Below are 23,538 nucleotides of genomic sequence, written 5' to 3' on the forward strand. Positions count from 1 at the left end.
AAGCGTTGTAGTTCCTTTATAGTTGTGGGTTGAAGTCAGTTCACAACAGCCTGGGCCTTGTTGTCGTCCATGGTGACTCCCTCGGAACTGATGATGTAACCCAGGAATGAGGTGGAAGTTTGGTGGAACTCACATTTCTCTGCCTTGGCGGAGAGTTGATTTTCAGTGAGTCTTTGGAGGACAGACCGGACGTGGTGGATATTATCGTTGAAGGAGTCGGAGTATATCAGTATGTCGTCTATGTACACGATGACCCATTTGTTGAGCATGTCACCGAAGACATCGTTGATGAAGGCTTGGAAAATGGACGGACTATTGACCCACCCGAAGGGCATAACCCGATATTCGTAGTGCCCTTTTGTTGTGGAGAAGGCAGTTTTCCACTCGTCTCCCTCCCGGATACGAATCAGGTTGTATGCACTGCTCAGATCGAGCTTGGTGAAGTTCTTGGCAGTATGAAGCTGTTCTAGGGCTGCAGGAACTAAAGGTAGAGGGTAACGGAATTTTACTGTGTACAGGGTCGTAAGCCTCCATCTTTCTTTTTAACGAAGAAGAACCCAGCAGATGCTGGAGAAGTGGATGGTCGGATGAACCCCTTGGAAAGTTCTTCATTGATGTAGTTTTTCATGGCTTCTGATTCAGGTTGAGATTGAAAGATTCGGCCCTTGGGGGGCATAGTACCTGAGAGAAGTTCAATAGCACAGTCATTTAAGCAATGGGGTGGTAATTGGACCACCTTGGACTTACTGAAGGCCTCAGAGAGATTGTGATATTCGGGTGGTAAGTTTGTGATGAGTGATGATTGGGATTCTTGGGTGTTCTGGAGCTGTGGAGATTGGAGACAATGTTGAAGACAATAATCTGACCACTGATTATCAGCCCACGAAATCTGAGGATTGTGTTGACGTAACCACGGTAATCTGAGTATGATGGGGTTTTGTGGTGATTTTATCAGGAAAAAGAGAATTGTTTCCTTGTGCAGCGCTCCAATCTGTAGTGAAATGTCTCTTGTAGTGTAATGTACGTGACCGGTCCCCAGGGGGTGTCCGTCAAACGCTGCCACTGCCAATACAGATTCACAAGGAATTAGAGGAATGTCATGGGTTTTAGTGAAATCAGAGCCAGTGAAGTTAACGGCAGCTCCAGAATCAATCATGGCTGTGGCATTGACTGAACTACTGTTAAATGTGAGGTTGACTGAAATTTCAATGTTAGGAGAGTGATGAGATGGAGAACTTACCGCAGTGGCATTTCTGTATGCTGGTTGAGTGGGACATGTCATCTCATATGTCCAGGTTGACCACAATAGAGGCAAAGTCTTTGATGAACACGTTATTCTCTTTCCTCTGAAGACAGGTGAGTGTAGCCGATTTGCATGGGTTCACTATCTGGGGTTCACTATCTTGAGGTGGCAAGAGTGAGCGTCAAAGTATTCCTCTGAGGACGCTGTGAGCGAATTAAGTTGTCAATGCGAATAGCCAGATCAATGAAATGATTCAGTGTCTTTCCCTCGTCACGGCAAGCAAGTTCCGACTGAAATTCCATGTTTAATCCTTTACAAAACAGTAATTTTGATGTATCATCCACCCATGTTGTTTGAGCCGCCAGTGTGCGAAACATGAGCGCATATTCAGCCTCTATTTGTTTGCTTTGACGAAGAGTCAGCAGTAATTCACCAGCCTCTTTTCCCCCTTCTGAATGTTTAAAAATCTCACGAAATCGTTGTAGAAACGCATTGAATGTCGTGAAAGTGGGCCGGCCGTCCGTCACTCCACACTGCCGGCCAACTTTTCACGACATTCAATGAGTGGCCCATTCTAAGGCCTTACCCGTTAACAATGAACACACAAATGCGATGCGACTCTCGTCAGTGGTGTATAAAGTGGGTTGCTGTGAGACAAACAATGAGCATTGCAGCAGGAACCCCTTACATTTAGCTGGTGAGCCATCATATTTTTCAGGGAATGCTAGACAAGGATTAGTAGTAGTGTGCGTTATAGATGTCGCGGTAGCAGATGGAGTGACTAATGGCGGACTTTCATCAACGGTGGGGAGCTGCATGCTTTGTAGCGTCTTCACCAGTTCCTCTGTTACCGAAGTAAGACGAGTAAGTTGTTGTTGATGGGTGGCTAGAATGCTGGCTTAAGTGGATACCTCAGTAGACCGATAGATGGCCGCTGGATCGTGGTCTGGGGAAGTCTTCTGTAACAAGGTGTCAGACGTGATAGGATCCATGTGCAGCTTTATTAAACAGTCGTAGTCGAACAGACAGAGGTCAATCACCAGCAATAACAATATCCAAGACAGAGCAGAATCGTAAACAGGGACAATCAAAGGGTCAGGGCAGGCGGCAGACAAGGCAGAGTAAATCCAGGCAGAAAATCAACAGGGCAGGCAGCAAACAATCAAGATGGGAATAAACAGTCCAAGGTCAAACACAAGAATACAGATCACAGGGAAAAATGCTTAGAAATGTCAGTCGGGGGAAAACAAGACTTCGCAATGGGTGAGAGTGTGTGTTTTATAGTCCTGGAGATGGGAATCACTTGTATGGGTGCAAATTTAGGCTATATACAGATCACAAACCATTGGTCAAGATATCTGGCCTGAAGACAGGCGTTCCGAATTTGGCTGCAGCGAGATTACAGAGATGGTCTTAGATTTTAGCCACGTATCAGTATGAAATAACATATAAACCCTCCCTGCAACACAGTAACGCTGATGCTTTGTCATTCTTACCTCTCACTGTTAAGAGTAATGAAAGTAAACTTTTATTCTGAGTGTCCTTTTTGGATAGTGTTCCAATATCTACACAAGAAATAGCAAAACAGACAAAACTGGACACGGTGTCACAGAAATTAAAATATTTTATGTTAAATGACTGGCCAAAACAGGTCACTGAGGATAAAGTAAAGCCATATTTTTTTTTTTTTTTTTTTTTTTGAGAAATACAGAACTGACTGTGGAATCTTAGTGTGTTCTTTGGAGTTTCCTTGTGCTTGTGCTAAAAGTGTTAGGATTTTGACAAATGCTGACAGAACTACATCACAATCATCAGGGCATGGTGAAGATGAATGCCCTAGCTCGTAGCCATTTTTGCTGGCCTAACATTAATGCAGACAGAAAAGTACAAGTGAGTGCCTGTCAGACATGCTAGCAGGAATCAGCCTGTTACAGCTCCTGTGCATAATTGGAGTTATCTTCCATCTCATGCACAACCTCCACGTCGAGGCTTACCGTTTTTTCCCAACCTCCACACTGAGGTGTCGAGGTCATGGAGAAAACCAGTCTCTTATAGAGTACATTCCCCTCAGACATCAAATTACGCTAATATTTTAGGAGTGAAAGAGCATGGTTATGGGGCAGTGCCTAGGGTTGAAGAGACGCTTGCCAGTTATCTCTCCCCTGAGTCTGCTTCATCCCTTAAAGCCCTGACATTGCCCACTAAGCCAGTCAGAAAAACTTCAGCGCTGATGGGCAAAGCGTATTCGGCAGCAGGTCAGGCCGCTGCATGTCTGCATACAATCTTTCAGGTATACCAGGCCAACCTGCTCAGAGACCTGGATGAAGGTGGGGGTGTGGGCTCTGAAGTTGTGAAATAGCTTCACAAAGCTACTGATTTGTCTCTTCAGGCCACCAAGGAGAAGGCCAAGTCAATCAACCATTCTACATCAGCCCTGGTGGCCACGGAAAGGCACTTATGGCTGAACCTCTCAGGCATCAAGGACCGTGATAAAGCTTTTCTTTTCTCTTTTCTTGATGCCCATCACCCCTATGGGTCTCTTCTGTAACGCAGTTACAACTGTCGTCGAGAGGTTCCAAGGTCACTGCACAAACAAAGCCAGAGACCAGTCTCGACAGTCTCATCGTTTCTGACTTTGAAAGTCCTCTTTCTCCTTGCCATTATGTCTCTCAAGAGAGTTGGAGACCTTCAAGCCCTTTCGGTATCTACTTTGTGTTTAGACTTTGCACCAGGTATGGTGAAAGCTTTTTTTCACTCTAGACCAGGGTATATTCCTAAAGTTCCCACTAATGTGGCTAGAACCATTACACTGCAGTCCTTCTTTCCTCCTCCCATTAGTACCTTGGACCAGGAAAAGTTAAATCCGCTATGTCCTGTGAGGGCCTTAAATGCCTATGTGGTGTAAATCTGACTAACTCATTCTGTGTTTTGGGCCACCCAGGAAAGGGTGTCCAGCATCTAAGCAGAGGATGAGCAAGTAGATAGTTGAGGCTATTTCTCTTGCGTATGAGTCGGCCGGCTAGCCTTCACCTTTGGTGGTCTGAGCCCACTCAACTAGAAGTATGGCTACTTCAAAAGTTTCTCTCCAGGATGTCTATGATGCTGCAGGGTGGTCTTCCCCGCACACCATCGTTAGGTTCTACAACCACGGACATAATTTTCTCTCTAACATTATCCATCTTGCATGTAAAGAAGTCATTACTGCTGTGCTGTTTGAAAACATCTGAAGTTGAAGCTTTATTTATTGTTGATTTAACCACTATATCAAATAAATACCTAGGGTTGTTTTTGTTTTCTTCTAAGAGAGTCAAAAAATAACCAGATCTAGCAGTTTTTCTGTTCTGTATGCAGCAATGCTTTCTTTCCATGAAATGCGAAACACCTCTAGATTTGTTTTCTTCCAGCTGTGCTCCATTTATTTATTAATTTTTCATTTTGGGCTGCTCTCTGGGGCAGAGTGTGCTCACTGTACCATGGCATTGGGCTATTTTCCTTTATCTTCTTTAAACGCAAAGGAGCAACTGTGTCTAAATTGTTTGAAAAAAGAGAGTTTTTTGCAACACTGAGTTCTTCTAAGCTATCTGGTATGCTGAGTGAAGTCAAATCAAATCACCTTTGTTTATATAGCGCTTTTTACAATGCAGATTGTGTCAAAGCAGCTTTACAGTGATAACTGGTAAATAATTTTGGCTGCACAGCAGCTCTTAAAGAAAATTGTGTCACTGACCAGCTTAAATAAATTCAGTATTGATTCATTCCTTTGTAAAAATCAATAGTTATTAATTTAGTTAATTTATCTATATATCAGCACTGGAGAAATCAGTGATGTTATCATTAAGCTCAGTGCAGTTCACATACAATGGTGTCAATGCAGGCAGATCAAAAACATTGTTGAATATCAAGTGTCCCTAAGTAAGCAAGCCAAAGGCGACAGCGGCAAGGAACCCAAACTCCAACTGGTGACAAACAGGTGATAAAAATGTAGAAAAAAAACCTTGGGAGAAACCAGGCTCAGTCGGGGGGCCAGTTCTCCTCTGGCCAACAGTGAAAAGTGCATAATTATGATTCAGGCAGCTTTACAGGTCATAAGTCCGATTGGGATTGCAACAGTCACAATATTTAATCCACTTCCATCTAGTTGAAGATCGTATTCATCACGCCGGTATGGGACAGTTTTTTAGGGAATCTGTGCCACTGGCTGTCGTGTCGGTGAGGCCATCACAGGGGATGATCAAGTTGACACAGTCTCTGCTGACACTTCAGGGCTGTGTTGCTGTCATGTCTGGGTGCAGGTCCTCAATCTGACCTGGCCCGGATACGGCTGAATACGGTAAACCTTGGGATAAACAGAGAGAGTTATGTGTATGCCAGGTTAAAGAGATGTGTTTTTAGTCTAGATTTAAACTGACAGAGTGTGTCTGCTTCCTGGACAATGCTAGGAAGATTGTTCCAGAGTTTAGGTGCCAAATAGGAGAAGGATCTACCACCTGCGGTTGATTTTGATATTCTAGGTATTATCAATTGGCCAGAATTCTGATTATTAAATAATTATTAACTTAGGGGCCACTTAAATGACACCTTTTTGAGTGAAAACAGAAGACTTTTAATGCGTTCTTGCCGTTCATTTATGTGTTTAGTCTATAGGTTTGCACATTTGAATGTGTATGTGTGCAGACGCTTAGTCTTTTTTACAAAGTGACATTGCCAAATTACTTGTCTAGCCCGCATAATACAGAAAAAAAAAAAAAAAAATTTCCTCAGATCAATGCAAACTGGTATCATTTTAATTAGTCTAGATTTAAACTGACAGAGTGTGTCTGCTTCCCGAACAATGCTAGGAAGACTGTTCCAAAGTTTAGGTGCTAAAAAGGAAAAGGATCTACCGCCTACGGTTGATTTTGATATTCTAGGTATTATCAACTGGCCAGAATTATGAGATCATAATGGACATGAAGGACTATAATGCATTAAGAGCTCGCTCAGGTACTGGGGAGTTAAACCATTTAGTGCTTTGTAAATAATTAGCAAGATTTTAACATCTGTACGATGTTTAAGGGAGCCAATGCAATGTTGACAGAACTGGGCTAATATGCTTGTACTTCTTGGTTCTAGTAAGAACTCTAGCTGCGAAGGAGAGGAAACTGATCAGGAAGATTATTTATAAAGCAACTTTAGTGGTAGAAGTAATAGTTCTACCATTTTTGTAACAGGAAGTCTTGCAGCCTTGGTTAAATGGAGTATACATGGGATGTCATCGCTCTGCTGCAAAATTTCAACGCCATCATCGATTCCATGTGACAATATTAGATCTAAAGTATTATTATGACAATGAGTGGGTCCTGACACATGTTGTCTTACTCCAATAGAGTTTAAAATGTAAATGCCATTCCCAATGCGTCTTTTATTATCTACATGAATATTAAAATCATCAACAATTAGGACTTTATCTGGACCAGTACTAACTCCGATAGAAAATCAGCAAATTATTTAATAAAGTCTGTAAAGCCCTGGTGGCCTGTAAACAGTAGCTTTTAGCCAAGTTTCTGTCAAACACAGCACATCTAGGTTATGGTCTTTGATCATATCATTTACAATAAGTGCTTTTGAAGAAAGGGATCTAATATTCAGCAACCCAAGCTTTATTATTTTTTCATCTGTATAATATATATATTTTTTCTTCTTTTTCTTTTTTTTTTTTGTTGAACATCAATTAAATTTTTACCCTTAAATGGGTTTGGGAGTTTTTTGTATTTACTAATTTGGGGGACAGACAGTCTCTATATGATGATATCTAGGTGAAAGAATCCCTATCCCTCGCTGATGGTCAGCTTAAGCCGGGGACACACTTAACGACTTGCTAAAACATTCTAAGACTGAGCTCAACACACAAAAAGACCTTCCTTCGACTGAAGCAGATTTAAATACTTACACATGGAATTTAAACACCAACTGTAAATACTGACTGAACGCATCTGGCTCTGTCTTGGCGCGTTTGGGCATGATCAATCGTAAGTATCAAATTACATTCATAATCGGCCTTACAATCGTTAAGTGTGCCCCCCGGCTTTAGCCGTTCTGTCTGCTTCCTGACTTGGGCCCAGTTAGTCAAATTTCAATTCTAAGACTATGTGCCATATTACTAGAGAGAATAGCATTGCCAACCCAGGAGGGATGAATACCATCTCTTTTCAACAGGTCACGTCTGCCCCAAAAACTTTTCCAATTGTCTATGAACCCTATATTATTCTGAAAACTGTATAGGATCGTATACATTAGACTCCCATGAACAAATGAAACTGCCACCAAAGTTTATTTTTTTCAAAATAGTTGTAGCAAATTAGCTCAAAGGAAATATTAATAATGAATCATAACTTATTATAATTAATTATAAATATTTGGATCAGTTAATAGAATTAACTTGATGTAGCAGAATTAATAAGTCCTCTCTCCCGGGTGGAGAGTGAAGACATAGCAGGCTGTGGTCAAGGCCTGCCGGTGTCCATGGGCCCCAGTGGGGTCCCACACTCAAATCAACCAGAAGAAGCAGCAGTAGAAGCAAGAAGAGGGAGTGGGATCTGCGTGGGGGCTTTTTAACCTTGATGATGGCCTCTCCTCCTAGGGGTCATTGAGCCAAACATACTTAAGCTTTCATAGGGAAAGTTTTACAATCCTTTGTCTCAAGCAGATCATTTGCATATGTAACTGGATTGGTTGCTGATGAAGAAACTATAAAAGATTCTTGTAATACTAATATGTTGCACAGGTATCGACATATCATATACACAATCATTTATATCTTTAAAATACAAATTTGTAGACCCCCAAATTTGGTATAGGTGAGGTTACATTAACCGTTGGTTCTATCATAAAATATGCATAAAACAAAATACCATACAAAAGACACTATACAAGACAGTAATAATCATACACACAATGTCCTGGGATGCATGTTCATTTATAGATCAGTTGTTTTTCCCTTCATTTGCTTGAAAAACAAATCCTTGTCGCCCGAAAATGCTTGTCTTATTGCCCTCAAGAGGATGTGTTAGAGAAGAAGCAAGGAGAAGTATGTTTTGAGTGAAGTCAGTGGAAAAATCATAGCAATGCTCGTTCTGTATGGGCAGACGCCATTAGCGGAATGTCTGTGTATATACTGAGACAATCGATTGTTTTTGGAAACTGATGCAAAAACTTGAGAAAATGAGATCCAGGCAGTCCAGCAATGATTATGTCAGAGATCAAATTTAAATAAGGAATAACAAATGTATTAATTGAAAATTATATAGACAAACAAATTCATTGAGTAATTAATAGTTAATAATAAAATCCAGAGTATTGTAGAATCCAGAGTATTGTAGAATCCAGAGTATTGTATCTAATAGATGAAGATCAGAATATACAGAAAGAAGAAACAAAATTAAGACATTTGCAGAATGAAATGAGAGATAGAAGAGAAGAAGCAGAAGAGCAAAGAAAAGCAAAGGAAATCAAAGGAAAAAGCTAAACTATCAACGACTCAGTCCATTTTATACCATAAGCATAGGGAAACTTACATCCCACTCAAACTTATGTTTTGGTCTAATAAGAAAAGGTCAAATGGATTTATCCATTGTGTCATAGACTGGTCAAATGTCAAAAATAGATGATAACAGATATAGAGGTTGTTTTGACACCCTTAAGGGAATTTTGCAGATCTTACATTATCACATGTCAGCAGAAATAGAAATGGACATATTTTTATACAAAGGTACATTGAGTTCAAATGAGCAACTAATTCCGAAAACATCACTTCTGCAGTACTTGGCAGACGTCCAATATCTAACCACAAATGTGTCAACATGACCTGTCACATTGGAACACTGAAGAACAATTGAATATAACAAGCATACATACTCTTAAATATATAAAAATATTAACCATAAAGGAGTACATGAATGTATGAAATCAAAAGTAATATTGATAAATCATAAGCCATAACTTCTTAACATAAAATATGAATAAAATGAATGAATATGGATCCACCTAGAAACTAATCACTGTCTTTTGCCTGAATGATTGGCCATTGCTGCGCTAATAGTTAATGTATAGCCTCCAAACAATTGCTTTTGGAGGCCAATTGCTGTCTGAATCAATCATCAACATTGCTATTGTTTACGAAAGCCTAGCTATGTAGCATCTGTTTATATGTATGGAGACGATTTTTCTGTGAATGTCTGGTAATCAGCATACTTTCCATGTATGGAGACAAAAATTGTTTAAAGGCTGTAAAAAGGTCTCCTTTTTCCCCTTTTTTGTATACAGCTAGGTTTTGTGTGAATTTAGTAATGAAAACACTAAAATCGTATGCACAGATTTAAAGTTTTTTTTTCTTCAATAAAACACCAACTTTTAACATCATGAAATTAATTTTATTTTTAAAAGAATGATTTAGCATATATGACACATGTAAAAGTAACTTTGTTAAAGATGTGTGTGCATGGATGCACTGGCTTGCTAACATCTAATCCTCAACCTTGATCAGCAGGTTTAAAGGCAAAAGTTCAAGACAACTTCTGTTCTCAAGCATTGATTTATTCCAATAATCCAGCAGTTTGGTTTTGATACAGTTTTGTGTGTGTGTGGTTTCTAAAATAAAAGAACAATGAATAAATTAAACTTCTCATATTAAATAAAATGCTTGCAAATATATCACAATATATAAAGCAATACTAAAATGAGAATAGAGGCATACAGACTGAAATTACACTAATGCCCACTAGGCGGAGCTCTTGCTCCAGTAATAGAACAATCGCTTCGACATGATGTCGTGCTGAACACAATCAAATAAGCCTACTCGTTTAACATCGCGTAAACAACACAATCGAACTGTAATACTAATATAATAGCAGCACAAATATTCCAGCGATCCATTTCAGCATCATTAATATATGTATTTGCAGTAAACACTGAACTTTATCACGTATTTGTCTGTTCGTTAATCGAAACTCTCTTCTTAGCACGTGCATAAATATCACAGCAAAACAACAATATAGCATTGAATATGCATACATAAGTCATATATATATATACACATTCACATGGCAATGTACATTAATGTAAACTTACGTTGTCAAGAACGCACACACATCAACACAAACTATGATCTGTCTCGTTGCAGCGGCAGAACAGTCTTTGAACTGAACTTGTTTGTGCATGTCCCTGACTTAGGGTGACCACCTGGCTCTTGCTCTGTTGCAGGTCAGCAGACCTCATTTTGCAGGACAATGCGGGACACGAGGGAGAGATAACTTACTATTATTATACTGGGTGAATAAATGTTTATTTTATATTAGTTGACTTTTTGCAATGTGTTAACATGCTTTAAATCGCTAATAGGCTTTATAAAATGTTAATGACGGCGCTGACCGGCGCTGAACGTCACTCAATTTGGCACAGTATGATACAAACTAATTTTAACAGCACGGACTAATCAACTAAATATAATGAGGTGAAAATAATTATCAAATAATCGTTAAAAAGCACATTTCCAAATAAGCACATAAATTCCATTAGGAAAGACTGAAAGATTAAATGCGTTCTTACCAGATTCAGTGCATCTTGAATTTATATTTTTTGTCTGATCTGGCAGCTTCGAGTAGGGCCTTCTCGTTCATTACGTGTCTGTAGAACTCCTGGCAGGTGTAGCTGTGTCTCGATTGGCTCGATTGCTCGATTGCTCCTGTCTGCCTCGCTGCTCAGATTGGTTTGCGTCTGTAACTCCGTATAGCTTTGTTTTGAATCTCTCACTTTTATTCATTGTTGCTTATTTTTTTATTACCTTATATGTAATATTGCCTACCACACTAATCTGACGTCGTTAGCTTGTAATCTTTGAATCTAAATCGCTGTTACAACGCATTTGCATTTGCAGCGCTAGCTTGTTAACTTGTTAACAGTCTCTCGCGCACTCCTTTTTCAACGCGTTCTTCAAACAGCTGTGGTAAGTCGGATCAGTCTACAAACACGGTAAGTCATGTCATCCTCTCCCAGCATTGCTACCTGTTCCATTTGCCACATGTTCACCATAGCTCTCTCTGTCAGCGACAAGGGATTTACATGTCATAAATGTAGGGAAATAGTCAGGCTGACAGAGAGAATCTCAGAATTAGAGACATGCATCCAAACTTTAATCGAGGATAGTAAGAATGCAAGGGCTTCAGATACTGTTTTGGATGTGACTAGCTTAGTGAACTCTACATTGTTCGGTTCCGGCTGTAGAGCCCGCGCAGCAGGGCACTTGGGTAACAGTGAGGCGGCCTAGCCGCGGAAAACACCACTCTTCCGTTCCAACAAGAACATCAAACAGGTTCTCCCCACTCAGTGATACACCCACTGAGAATCCTGTTGAAAGTGCCCTAGTTATTGGCGATTCTATTACACGGAACGTGAAAATAGAGACACCAGCCACCATAGTCACATGTTTGCCGGGAGCCAGAGCACCTGACATCAAAGCAAATTTAAAAGTGCTGGCTAATGCTAATCGTAAATACTCTAAGATTATTATTCACGTCGGCACTAATGATGTTCGACTTTGCCAGTCGGAGATCACTAAAATTAACATTAAAGAGGTGTGTGAACTCGCAAGTACAATGTCAGGAGAAGTAATTTGCTCTGGCCCCCTTCCTGTTCGTCGGAGTGATGAGATAGTTAGCAGATTATCATCACTAAATGGCTGGCTGTCTAAGTGGTGTCCGCAAAATAATATAGGTTTCATAGACAATTGGAAAAGCTTTTGGGGCAGACCTGACCTGTTGAAAAGAGATGGTATTCATCCCTCCCGGGATGGTGCTGCTCTTCTCTCTAGTAATATGGCACATAGTCTTAGAACTGAAACATGACAAACTGGGGCCCAGGTCAGAAAGCAGACAGACTGGCTAAACCGACCGTCTGCTAGCTGCCTCACGTTACAGAAGTCAGAAAATTCAGATAACTCCCAACACATAGAAACTCTTACACCTAGATATTTTCAAATAGAGACTGTGTCTGTACCCCAAATTAGTAAAAACAAAAAACTTCCAAACCCATTTAATGGTAAAAATTTAATTGATGTTCAACAAATAAAAAATAGAGATAATAATGCTAAACAAATGATAAAACTCGGGTTGTTAAATATTAGATCCCTTTCTTCAAAATCACTTATTGTTAATGATATTATCAAAGATAATAATCTAGATGTGCTGTGTTTGACAGAAACTTGGCTAAAACCGGACGATTACATTACTTTAAATGAGTCTAGTCCTCAAGGTTATGATTATCGACACAATGCCCGTCAGAAAGGCAAAGGGGGAGGTGTTGCTGTAATCTATAGTAATATTTACAGTATTAGTCAAAAGTCTTTCAAATATAATTCCTTCGAAGTGATGGTACTTTACGTAACATTATGTAGGTTGACATTTGTGCTGGCTACTGTATACAGGCCACCAGGACACCATACAGACTTTATCAAAGAATCTGCTGATTTTCTGTCGGAGTTAGTATTGGCTGCAGATAAAGTCCTTGTTGTTGGTGATTTTAATATCCATGTAGATAATAAAAAAGACGCATTAGGATTGGCATTTGCAGATATTCTAAACTCTATTGGTGTTAGACAACATGTGTCAGGACCCACTCATTGTCGTAATCATACTTTAGATCTAATATTGTCACATGGAATCGATATTGATGCTGTTGAAATTCTGCAGCAGAGTGACGACATCTCAGATCATTATCTAGTCTCGTGTATACTACATTTAGTCAAGGCGGCTAAACTGCCTCCATGCCATAAATATGGTAGAACCATCACTTCTACCACTAAAGATCACTTTATAAATAATCTTCCTGATCAGTTTCATCGCCTTAGCATACCAGAAAGCTTAGAAGACCTCGATGTTGTAACAGAAACTATTGCCTCTGTCTTTTCCAGCACATTAGACTCAGTTGCTCCTTTGCGCTTAAAAAAGATTAAGGAAATTAATCCAATGCCATGGTATAATGAGCACACTCGGGCCCTAAAGTTAGCAGCCAGAAAAATGGAGCGCAGCTGGAAGAAAACAAAACTAGAAGTATTTCGCATTTCGTGGAGAGAGAGAATGATTGAGTACAGAAAGGCCTTAAAATCTGCTAGATCTGCTTATTTTTCAAAACTTTTAGAAGAAAATAAACACAACCCTAGGTATTTATTTGATACAGTGGCTAAATTAACAAGAAATAAAGCTTCAACTTCTGATGTTTCCAAAGAGCACAGCAGTAATGACTTTATGAACTTCTTTACTTGCAAGATTGATAATATTAGAGAAAAAATTATAACCATGCAACCGTCTATTACAGTATCGCGTCAGATAGTGCATTGTAGTGTCCCTGAGGAAAAATTCAATTCATTTACTGCTTTAGGAGAGGAAGAATTGTCTAAACTTGTTAAATCATCAAAATCAACAACATGTATGTTAGACCCTATACCGACTAAGCTATTGAAAGAAATGCTTTCAGAGGTTATAGATCCTCTTCTTAATATCGTCAATTCATCTTTATCACTAGCACACATACCAAAAACTTTTAAGCTGGCTATTATTAAACCTCTTATTAAAAAAACACAACTTGATCCTAGAGAATTAGTCAATTACAGGCCGATCTCAAATCTCACTTTTCTGTCAAAAATACTAGAAAAGGTAGTATCATCACAACTATGTTCCTTTTTAGAAAGAAATAGTATCTGTGAGGATTTCCAGTCAGGATTTAGACCGTACCATAGTACTGAGACTGCTCTCATTAGAGTTACTAATGATTTGCTCTTATCATCAGATCGTGGTTGTATCTCTCTATTAGTGTTACTGGATCTTAGTGCTGCATTTGACACTATTGATCACAATATTCTTTTAAATAGACTCTAAAATTATGTTGGCATTACTGGAATTGTCATGGTTCAAATCATACTTATCTGACCGTTATCAGTTTGTAGTAGTAAACGAAGAGATGTCATATCGATCACAAGTTCAATATGGAGTACCGCAAGGCTCAGTACTAGGACCGTTGATGTTCACTCTGTACATGCTACCCTTGGGAGATATCATTAGGAAGCATGGCGTTAGTTTTCACTGTTACGCTGATGATACTCAGCTCTATATTTCTTCGCGCCCTGACGAAACTTACCAATTCACAAAATTAACAGAATGCGTAGCTGATATAAAAAATTGGATGACCAGTAAGTTCCTACTACTAAATTCAGAAAAAACAGAGGTTCTAATTTTTGGACCAAAAACTTCTTCACGTAATAACCTAGAATACTGTCTAACACTTGATGGCTGCTCTGTTAAGTCTTCGTCGTCACTTAGGAACCTGGGTGTGATCTTTGATACCAATCTTTTATTTGAAGGCCATGTTACTAGCATCTGTAAAACCGCATTCTTCCATCTTAAAAATATATCTAAACTACGACATATGCTCTCAATGAAAAATGCAGAACAGTTAGTTCATGCGTTCATGACCTCATGGCTAGATTACTGTAACGCTCTACTGGGTGGTTGTTCTGCTCGCCTGATAAATAAACTACAGCTCGTACAAAATGCAGCAGCTAGAGTTCTTGCTAGAACTAGGAAGTATGACCATATTAGCCCAGTTCTGTCAACACTGCATTGGCTTCCTGTTAAACATCGTATAGATTTTAAAATCTTGCTAATTACTTACAAAGCACTAAATAGTTTAGCTCCCCAGTACCTGAGCGAGCTCCTAATTCATTATAGTCCTTCACGTCTATTGCGATCTCAGAATTCAGGCCAGCTGATAATACCTAGAATATCAAAATCAACCGCAGGCGGTAGATCCTTCTCCTATTTGGCACCTAAACTCTGGAACAATCTTCTTAGCATTGTTCGGGAAGCAGACACACTCTGTCAGTTTAAATCTAGACTAAAAACGCATTTCTTTAACCTGGCATACACATGACACATTACCAATTTATATTTTCAAATCTGTTAAAGGATTATTAGGCTGCATAAATTAGGTCAGCCGGAACCGGGAACACTTCCTATAACGCCTGATGTACTCGTTACATCAGAAGAAGAATGGCATCTACGCTAATATTAGTCTTTCTGGTTATCCCGAGGTTCACTGTAGTCAACCGGATCCGGGCCGTATCCAGGTGAGACCAAGGACCTGCACCTTGACACGACCACAACGCAGCCCTGAAGTATCAGCAGAGATTGAATCAACTAGATCATCCACTGTGAGGGCCTCATTGACACGACAGCCACGACACAGTTCCTCAACAACCGTCCATACCACCGTGATGAATACGATCCTCAATTGGATGGAACTGGAATAAATACTTTGAATGTTGTGATCCTGTCGGACTTATGATAGCTACCTGAATCGTAACAAAGCACTGTTGGCCAGAGGAGAACTGGCCCCCCGACTAAGCCTGGTTTCTCCCAAGGTTTTTTTCTCCATTTAAACACCTATTTGCCCCTTGTCTGCCACCTGATGGAGTTTGGGTTCCTTGCCGCTGTCACCTTTGGCTTGCTTAGTTGGGGACACTTGACTTGACATTTGATATTCAACAGTGCTTTGATCTGCCTGCATTGACACTATTCTTTTAAGAGCTGCTGTGCAGCCAAATAATGTACCAGTTATCAATGTAAAGCTGCTTTGACACAATCTACATTGTAAAAAGCGCTATATAAATAAAGGTGACTTGACTTTCACCAGGAGTTCACTTTTTATGAGTTCCACAGTTGCTCGGTTCCTTGTCTCTGTCCACGCAGTGGTCATCAGAGAAAACACCCTCTCCAAGAACGCGTTGGTGACAGGAATGGTCAAAGCCAAAGATGCCAGAGCTGTCATGTTTGGGGCACTGACGTGCTTCAGCAGAGCTGTCCACTTTGATGCCACAGGATTTGTCGCTGTTGCGATTTCCTTTACGCGTGGCAAAAGAATGCAGAATTCGTCATACAGCTGGTTCATGTCCAGTTTAAAGCTTATTTTTAATGCTTCGGCTGCCCCACGGAGGTCTTGGAAGCTAAATTCCCTCTTGATAACCATGCATGAGATGTGCTTTAGGTAGTTGCCATCAGTGAAATCAAACCACTTGTTTAGGTAAGCAAGAGCTCTTTGATAGAACATAAGAAAGTCCTGCTCTATAACAGCAGCCTGTGCGGTGGGAAACTGTTGCAGGAGAGTGCTGGTCTCCAATCCAAAGAATCGATCCTTTTCCCTTTGCGCGAGTTTCAATTTGAGATTGGTCATCAACTCGAAAAGCTCACACACAGTTGTCTGGTCTCCCTCAACTTTAAACACTGCGTCGAAAAAATCTTTGAGGCTATTTTGCAAAAACATCAGGTATGCCTGGAGTTCACAGGGCACGTCCTCTCCATCCTCAAGATTTGCGAGCAGTTTCCAAAGTGCTGATGGACAACGCTCTTCTCCAAGAGATAAAAAATAGCTTTTTATAGCTGGCCAGGAGTCGTGCAGACGCTTGACTGCAGGCCACAAACTTAGCCACCGTGTCGGCACGTTCTTGTAAAGAGCCGTGTACTCCTCGTCCACAAACTCAAACACTTCCTTTAATTCTTGCACACGTTTAGCTGAAGAAGAAAAGTGGTTGTAAACTTTTGTGACTATGTTCTCAATGTCAATTCTCAGCTTATCGCCGGCATGCCTCCCACAGTTGTGTAGAATATGGGCCATGCAGTTGGCCTTGATAATCGAAGCATTCCTGTCCGTCAGTTTTTTATACACTGAGTTATGCACACCATAATTAACACTGGCGTTATCAGCCGAGTATGCAGAGATCCGTTCTAACCCCAAGTTTCTCTCCTCGAGCCTTGAAACGACCTGGTTAAAAATCGCATCAGAGTTTTCGTTGAAATCATCATAAAAGTCCAACAGTTAGTTCTGCACTCCTAGGTCGGGTGTGTAATATCTTAATGCTAACGGGAATAACTTGGTTGTTCCATGGTTTGATGCATCAGAAGCAATTGAGAAAGGTGGAAGAGAATCCGGTCTATCTGCAATCATTGGCGTATTTAACTGTTTCAAGCATGTTTCTAAAGATGCTGGTGCAAGCACACCTGTAACAATGGATGCACTTTTAGTTCTTCCACAAGCAAGCTTCTTTGCTATTTCTGAATCGGGGAAAATGACCGGGGCTAGTTTAGTAGTACAGTCGCCTGACCTATACGACAAACCATGCTGCACATTATGGTAGACACTTGTCACTTCAGCTGCTGTGATTTTATTTTGGTTGCTATCTTTTGGTGGAGAGAAAAAACTTGTCATGCTAGCGTTAGCATTTCTTTGCTGTGCATTTCTCTTGTGACTTTCCCCATCTCCATGCCTCCTTATATCCCCCTCACCTCCATGCGTGATGGTGAAACTTCGGTGGCAGACACTGCATTCTGCTTTTTTAGGGTCACCTGTAGCTGGTTTTAACCACGTATACCTTTTCTCCCATTCTTTATTATACGAACAAAGACACTTTTCCTTCTTGGGAGCTCCGGATAGATCCATTTTTTTCTGTTGCAGAAATATTTTTTTTTCAGTGTTTTCCCGCTCTGGCTAGAACCAATAACAGCTGTGCTGCGCATGTTCGGTGTTTTCTTATTAACTTTTTTTTTTTATTGTGGAATTGTAATTTAAAGGATGATTAAATAAAATGATGCAGAAATAATAATAATATATATATTTTAAAAAAATGCATAAAAAATTTAAATGCGGGACACTGCTTATGACTCGCGGGACGCGGGACAAAGCTTCCAATCCCGGGTGCGGGACAGGTGGTCACCCTACCCTGACTCTGCCCACATGTGATGTCACTATTTATCAGACAGAATTGAACATCTAAGTTACTATTGTAACCACTGTTCCCTGAAGGAGGGAATGGAAACGTTATGTCGATACTGACGTAATGGGGTCTCGCCTGGGAGCCCAATCACAAAAATGAGCTAATGGACATTGGCCAGTGAGATTTGCACCTAACCAGACATACGGGTATAAATAGGACTGGCATACTCACTTTCACTCATGCTTTGCGGAGGAGCCGAGACAATGTCCTGCCCCAGGGAATAGTCCCACGGTTTTTTTTAGCCATGACCAAAATGCCAGAAAAGCGTTTCCAGTCCAACGGAGGGGAATGCTACGGGAGACCACACCCTGCCCAAAGGGAGGTAACGTGAGTAAGTAAACAAATGGACTGACCCGTGGGGCAGTACTACACATGGAAGTTCTCTGAAGTAGGTCCTACCTAACCAGGGAGGAACTGCTACTGGCACAGAGACAGGCCAGAGCAGAGCCACCCAGGGAAAGACACAGGCTTACCGTCAGGGAAACCATATTGTGGACAATACACACATGGGATTACCCACAGGGAATCACATCATATGAGCATCTAACCCAGTACAAGGGCTGACTGGCCGGGCATGCACACGAGTACTGGGCCTGGCGTCTGAAGCCTCCACCATGTCTGACTGCTGCAAGATGCTGGAGGAACTTCAGAGGGTTCGCCATCTGGGGAACTGAACTGAGGAGCAAAATAAGTGCTCGCATCCCCTCCTTGGAGGGGAATGGCATTTCAAGTGGGAACCCGTGGCTATCTACTTGTCGACAGCACATGGGAGGACACTGGCTCCACTCAGAGATTATAGAATCTCGCAAATGTGTTACGTGTTGCCCAACCCGCAGCTCTGCATATGTCTGCCAGATAGGCGCTGTGCGCCAATGCCCGGGAGGAAGCAACACCCCGAGCGGAGTGAGCTCTCACCTTTAGGGGGCAGGGCTCACCTTGGGACTGGTACGCCAAGGCGATGACATCCACTATCCAGTGGGCCAACCTCTGTTTGGAGACAGCCTTTTCCCTTCAGCTGAGAACTGCCAAGAGCTGCTCTGAGCTGCTGAACGGGACACATCAATGCAAGTGTAACCCGTTGTATCACTCTAGTATGGGGTTCTAAATGGACTAATCAGGATGAATGGGCACAGTAGCGTGACAGTATATTTAAAGTCTCAGTTCGTAAGAAGGATTTGAGACAGCAATTTCACTACAACTCGTAAGTTTGCAAACTTAGTCAACGGAACTAAAAGGAAATAGAATCAGGCCTGTTTGGTATGACCAATAAAAGAAAGGTTTCCCCAAACACTGTTCAGAAAGTCTTTTCCTAGTGTTATTATTTGTCTTTGTCATTTTGATAAAGTCAGGTCTTTCCAGGAAGAAAAAAAATTTGAAGAAGGAAAAAATAGAATAAAAAAAAAAATAAAAAAAATAGAAGTAGTCACGTGACAGAAGAAAAATTTACTACCCGGGTAGTTTTAAATTCAGTTTCACTCAAGGTATCCAAAGTGTATGGTGTGTTGTATTCTCTTATCTGTATCCAGGGATTGATGACAGAATAAGGATGCTGAACGTGCTGCAAAGAAAGATGTGTTGCGACATCAACTAGGCACTGTTGGCTCGCAGGTCACTCGTCCACAATCGAAGAAGTACACGTCAACAGGAAACAAGAAAAAAAAAAAAACCTGCATAATGCAGAAAACTTATCACTCATTCACATTCACTTCATCTGAATTGACAACAGATATAAAGCACATGAGATTTCAGAGCTTTCTCTTTTCTTTCTTCAACTGCATATTAACTCGTTAACTTATCTTACAAAGAAAATCCTGGGAGAATATACCCACTTAATCAACATTAAACAGAGCAATGTCTGACATATTGTATATTATATGACTAAATAAAAACAAAATAAAACAACTGAATGTCATACATGCATGTCATCACATACTCTGATTCTTTTTCTTAACAGTATATCCCCATATAGTTGTTTAATAATATCAAACTATCACAAATTGGCCCAGTTTGCATGAACCAATGCACATGAAACAACATGTGACGCAGTTGATTTTAACAACTCATGTGATTGAATTTTTTTTTTTTTTTTTTTATGACAAACTATCCTTTATCTCTTTTTTCAACATGCATATTTCAATATTTTCTCATCATCAGTTAGTTATCAATCATATTTTTTAATGTAAACCATTAATTGAACACATATGACTGATTACAGAGCAATAATGGAGGAACAAAACACTCACCAGAATTCCTCGAAATAAAAGTACAAAAAGATGTTTCTTCCCCCGGATTCGAATGGAAAAGAACTTAAAACTGTTTCTTCACGCTCTATATTACTCTCTTTTAAAATATTTGCACTCTGAATCAACAATCTTCTATCTCCGCTCTCTCTCATTCGTAAAATGGCTCCTTTCTCAATTATTTCGCTCATCACGGAGGAGAACAGCAGTCACTACATTTTTTTCTTCAAATTAAGAGTCTGTTAACCACCCTAATTTCAAGAGGTTACACAAGAGCTTGTTCTGTTACTTGCAGGGGCAGCGCTTGCAAGTTCACCACCTGGTCCCGAAAGGGAGTGGTGGGAACTTTGGGCATGTATCCAAGGCAGGGTCTTAGGATGATGTGACACAAGGCAGGCCTGAATTTTAGGCACAAATTGCTGACCGAAAATGCTTGCAGGTCCCCCACTCTCTTGAAGGAAGTGACAACAACAGGTTTTTAAGCTCAACTGACTCTAGTGGCTCGAACGGAGCTTTCCTTCTTTTATGATGGCTTGGAGCGGAGGCCGCCCCCCTCCACCTTAAAGGCGGCAGGAGGTTAAAGGATGAGGCGTGGCCTGGGAGGATTTAACCTCCTGGCGCCTCTCAGCAACCTGATGATCAGGTCGTGCTTTCCCAATGACCTGCCAGCGACAGCATCGTGATGTGCTGCGATGGTGGCAACATACACCTTCAAGGTGTAGGGGGACGGCCTCTGCTCCAAGCCATCTTGAAGGAAGAAAAGCACAGAGCTGGCCGGGCATTTCCCGCTGGGTAGAACACCACTCAGCAAACAGACTCAATTTCAAAGCATAAGCACGCCTTGTAGAGGGGGCTCTAGCCGAAGTGATAGTGTCAGCTACCGCTGGCGGTAGGCCACTGAAGTCCTCCTTGTCCCATCCAGAGACCACACGTGGAGGTTCCAGAGGTCCGGACGCGGGTGCCATATGGTGCCCCATCTCTGAGAAAGCAGGTCCTTCCTCAGGGGAATCCACCAGGGAGGGACTGTCTCCTCGTCCTCCCTGACCTTGCACAGTGTCTGATGTTTGCGTAAGCCCTGGGGCCAGCTGTGTGCCAGTGCATCCATGCTGAGGGACCCCTCCATTAGGGAAAAGAACAACTGGCAGTGAGCGGACTCCTGGGAGGCAAACAGTCAACCTGTGCATACCTGAATCGGCTCCAGATCAGCTGGACTGCTTGGGGATGGATTCTCCATACTCCCGGGAATGTGAGAGCACGTCGGCCGCATGATTGAGCTCGCCCGGAAAGTACATGGTTCAGAGCAACCTGAGTTGCCAGTGACTCCAGAGGAGGAGATGGTGGGCGAGTTGCGACATGCGACGAGAGTGTAGTAGACCATCCTGACGGTTGAAGTACGCCACTGTCGATGTGTTGTCAATCCGAACCAGTACATGCTTGCCATGCAGCAGTGGTCGAAACGGGCACAGGGCAAGGGGAACTGCTAGCAACTTGAGGCAATTGATATGCCACTGCAGTCGAGGTCCTGTCCAGGAGCCCGGGGCAGCATGCCCGTTGCATACGGCACCCCAGCTGGTGGTGGAGGCATCTGTTGTGACAACAAAATGCCTGGACACTTGTTTTAAGGGCACTCCGGCCCTTAGAAAGGCAAGGTCCGACCATGGGCTGAATGTTCAGCGATAGCTCTGTGTGATGGCCACACGGAGCATGCCATGGCGTCATGGCCATCTTGGGACTTGTGTAGCCAGTGCTAAAGTGGTCTCGTATGCAACAATCCAAGTGGCGTGACCACGGCTGTGGATGTCATATGCCCCAGGAGCCTCTGAAATTGCTTCAGTGGAACTGCTTTTTTCCACATGAATGTATTCTGGCAGTTCAGCACAGACTGCATGCGCTTGTTGGTGAGGCGCGCTGTCATGTTGACCGAGTCCAACTTCACACGAAGAAAAGAGATGCTTTGCACGGGGGAGAGCTTGTTCTTTTTCCAGTTGACCCGAAGCCCCAACTGGCTGAGGTGCCTGAGCACCAGGTCCCTGTGTTCGCATAAATGTTCTCGGGACTGGGCCAGAATGAGCCAGTCATCGAGATACACAGGGAGACGGACAGCTCAAAGCACAGTGGTCTGGGAGATGGGGGCGTCGAGAAAGCAAACTTTGTCTGCGTCCTTCATCTCAGCCAGGTCCAACCAGAGATTATGTTCCTGGACCACTAGGGTGGACATCGTCTGGCCGAGGGTCCGCACCATGACTTTCATTGCCTGGAAGGTGAGGTCTGTCACTGTGCGCAGCTCCTACAACAAACCCACAAGCTGTGAAGCAAAAAATAGAAATGAAAATTGCTGTTGACGGAGAAACTCCTATAGCAATTACAATTCAAGTCAAGTCACCTTTACTTACATAGCACTTTTTACAATGCAGATTGTGTCAAAGCAGCTTTACAGTGATAACTGGTATATAATTTTGGCTGCACAGCAGCTCTTAAAGAAAATGGTGTCATTGTCCAGCTTAAGTAAATTCAGTATTGATTCATTCCGTTGTAAGAATCAATAGTTATTAATTTAGTTAATTTATCTATATCAGCACTGGAGTAAACAGTGATGTCATCATCCAGCTCAGTTCAGTTCGCATACAATGGTGTCAATGCAGGCAGATCAAAACACTGTTGAATATCAAATGTCAAGTGTCCCCAACTAAGCAAGCCAAAGGCGACAGCGGCAAGGAACCCAAATTCCAACAGGTCACATCAGGTGGCAAACAGGTGGCAAACAGGTGTTAAAATGGAGGGAAAAAAAAACCTTGGGAGAAACCAGGCTCAGTCGGGGGGCCAGTTCTCCTCTGGCCAACAGCGAACAGTGCTTTATGATAGCTGCCTGAATCATAATATGTCCGATGGGATTGCAAGTATTTATTCCAGTTCCATCCACTTGAGCATCTTATTCATCACGCCGGTATGGATGGTTTGTTGAGGAACTGTGCCACTGGCTGTCGTGTCGATGAGGCCTTTACAGTGGATGATCTAGTTGACTCAATCTCTGCTGACACTTCAGGGCTGCATTGTGGTCGTGTCAAGGCGCAGGTCCTCGATCTCACGTGGATACGGCCCGGATTTGGCTGACTACGGTAAACCTCAGGATAAACAGAGAGACTAATATTAGCGTAAATGCCATTCTTCTTCTGATGTAACGAGTACATCTGGTGTTATAGGAA

At 41.7% G+C, this 23,538-nt stretch overlaps 2 protein-coding genes and 1 long non-coding RNA gene across 5 annotated transcripts in view; 1 reads left to right on the forward strand and 2 right to left on the reverse strand.

Annotated features, from left to right (window-relative positions):
- fkbp10a (FKBP prolyl isomerase 10a) overlaps positions 1 to 23,538 on the forward strand; it is a 225,411-nt gene that overhangs the window by 82,512 nt on the left and 119,361 nt on the right. The gene's annotated exons all lie outside the window — the stretch shown is intronic.
- Positions 1 to 23,538, reverse strand: part of LOC127501094 (cytosolic 5'-nucleotidase 3-like) — a 246,708-nt gene that overhangs the window by 15,755 nt on the left and 207,415 nt on the right. The gene's annotated exons all lie outside the window — the stretch shown is intronic.
- The window catches only part of LOC127501119 (uncharacterized), a 28,185-nt gene that overhangs the window by 3,740 nt on the left and 907 nt on the right, over positions 1 to 23,538 (reverse strand). The gene's annotated exons all lie outside the window — the stretch shown is intronic.

This window comes from Ctenopharyngodon idella, chromosome 19 (assembly GCF_019924925.1).
Source record: "Ctenopharyngodon idella isolate HZGC_01 chromosome 19, HZGC01, whole genome shotgun sequence".
In the NCBI taxonomy this organism is placed as follows: Eukaryota; Metazoa; Chordata; class Actinopteri; order Cypriniformes; family Xenocyprididae; genus Ctenopharyngodon; species Ctenopharyngodon idella.